A 2890-nucleotide genomic window follows, 5' to 3' on the forward strand; every position below is an offset into this window, starting at 1 on the left:
AAAAAAAAAACCTAACAAAACAAACAACCAAAACAAACCAAAACAAACCAACCAACCAACCCATAAGACGGGAAAGAGAGCTCAACAATTAACAACACTTAAGAGAACAAAAGCTCAGTTCCTAGCTCTGGTGTGGCACTCACAAGCACTTGTAACTCCATTTCCAGAGGGTACATCGCCCCCTTCTGGCCTCTACAGGCACTGCATGTATGTGGTGCACAGACATGCATGCAAGCAAAACACCACACACATAAAATAACATTTTTTTTTTTAAAGCAAACGAATCTCCTCGGTGTGGTGTACAACACTGGGTAGGTAAGGCAGGAGGAATGGGATCTCCAGGCCAGAGTTGGCTCCCTGGGGAACGCTGTTCCAACAAACAAAAACTCGATGTGTAATTCAGTTCTAGGGCATCTACGCACCACGGGCAAGGCTCTGAAGTTGACCTCCAGAACCGAAAAACGAAACAAAAATCATTGCAAAGACAAGACTCTTTATCTTGGACAAACATAATAAAAAAACTACCTGTAGGAGAAGTCTCTATATTTAAGTCCTCAGGACTCCAGTCACCTAAAGCCTTAGAGTGACAGACTGGGCAGGGACAGGAGTCAAGGACACATGACAGGCAGCAGGGAGTGTGTCTGTGTGTCTTTCCCACTGGAGCTGGGCTGGATTTCTGGAATCCAGCCAAGTGCAGCAGACAGAGGGATAATTTTCTGGAATTTTTTTTGTCTCTGGTGTCAGGGCCAGGGGTTCATCTTCTCCACAAGAGCATGAATTAATCACCCATCCTAACAACACAAAGGCTTCCCCATCCACATTCTCAGGACCGCATAAGCTTCGGAAGAGACAACCTCCTTTGAATGTGGTGTCATGCCCAGGAGGTAGAGGGTGACAGCAAAGGGCCTACTCAACTGAAGGAACTTCTTCATTTCATCTTTCTTTCTGACTGGCCTTTGCCATTTCTTTTTAATTTTTTCCCTTCATTTTCATCTGTTTTTCCCTCAGTAAGTAATGAAAGTTACCAGCTAGCTGACTGTAGACTTTAAATCTTATTTTTTAAATTAATTAATTAATTTCTTTGGGGTTTTTAAACTTCTTTTTTAGGTGTATTGATTCATTTTTTTGTGGGGGTAGGGCAATTTTGTAGCACATGTGTGGGGGCCAGAGGACACTTGCTAGAGTCTCTTTTCTACTTTGTGGGTTCCAAGGATCAAACTCAGGTTGTCTGTCTTGTCGTCAATCCCTTTACTGGCTGAGCCACCTTACTGACTCAATTATGTATTAAGAAATAAATATTGAAAAAGCTGTATATCCTTATTTTATGCACTTGAGCGTTTGTTTTGCCTGTATGTAGTCTGGGCACCACATGCATGCACTACCCTTAGATGCCAGGAGAGGGCGATGTATCCCCTGAAAGTGGAGTTCCAGGTGGTTGTGAGCTGCCACAGAATTGCTGGGACCCAAGCCTGTCAGAGCTCCGATTCTAACTCAGGCCCTCCGAAAGGTCAATGAGTGCTCTTAACCTCTTATTTACCATCTCTCCAGGCCAAGACTTGAGGTTTAAGGTAATTTCCTCCAGACAAGAGGACTGCTTTCTTCTCTGTTACAACTGAGCTACTGAAAAGGGTGCTTGACTTTCAAGAAGTATGGCTGAGCGAGTTGCTAAATGTTCATATACATTGAGACAAATAAAGGAATAAAACAATTACCAACGCACCACTTTGGCACGTGATCTACATGTGTAGTGCAATCGGAGCCTGGACTGTGGGAAGAGGAGACGGTGACACAGTCCAGCTTTGATTTACAGATACTGCTTGTGGAGCTCGGAGTGGGGTGGGGGGGCTTGAGTCTGCCCAGCAGTCTGCCACTATCATAGATAGTCTCCTCTCTTCAAACCAACACCTTCTCTCCCAAATCTCTCCCACTGACAACAGAAAACAGAAAGAAGCAAAAGAGAATGTCCATGTTCTCTGCTAAGTCTGTCGATCCGCGGCAGCTTTGCCCATTCAACCCTCCCTCCCAGTGAGGTGGATAGACTCCTGTGTACCCAACCAAGTGTGCCCTATCGTCCCTGCCCAAGCTTCCCTTTCAAGGCCTCTGCCCTCGATGACTCCTCTTCTACACCATCAGTTTCCCACGCTGAACAATTATTATTATCAGTACACCAATGTGCCATCACATTAAAATAAACAAAACAAGGGGGTGGCTCAATGGGTGGAAGTGTTTGTACTCAGTCCAGAAGACCTGAGTTCAATCCCTAGATCACACGAAGTGGCAGGAGAGAACCCATTCCTGAGTGATGTTCTCTGAATCTCCACATGAGCTCTGTGGTATACACATACCTGCATTCTCTCCCCCTCCCCTGTATTCCTCCCTCCAGTTCTCTCTCTCTCTCTCTCTCTCTCACACACACACACACACACACACACACACACACACACATGCACCATATATATATACATATACATATGTATATATATATACATATATATGTATATATATGATTGCACCACATATATATGATGTATATGTATATATATGATATATATATATGATTTATTTTGCCAGGCAGTGGTGGTGCATGCCTTTAATCCCAGCTCTTGGGAGGCAGAGGAAGGTGGATTTCTGAGTTCAAGGCTAGCCTAGTCTACAGAGTGAGTTCCAGGACAGCCTGGGCTATACAGAGAAACCTTGTCTCAGGAAAAACAAAAACAAAAAACAAAAAACAAAAAAACAAACAATCAAAAAATGGATTTATTTTATGTATAAGTATTCTGTCTTCAGACACACCAGAAGAGGGCATCGGATCCCATTACCGATGGTTGTGAGCCACCATGTGGTTGCTGGGAATTGAACTCAGGACCTCTGGAAGAGCCGTCAGTACTCT

Source organism: Mastomys coucha, unplaced genomic scaffold, assembly GCF_008632895.1.
Source record: "Mastomys coucha isolate ucsf_1 unplaced genomic scaffold, UCSF_Mcou_1 pScaffold9, whole genome shotgun sequence".
Lineage (NCBI taxonomy): Eukaryota > Metazoa > Chordata > Mammalia > Rodentia > Muridae > Mastomys > Mastomys coucha.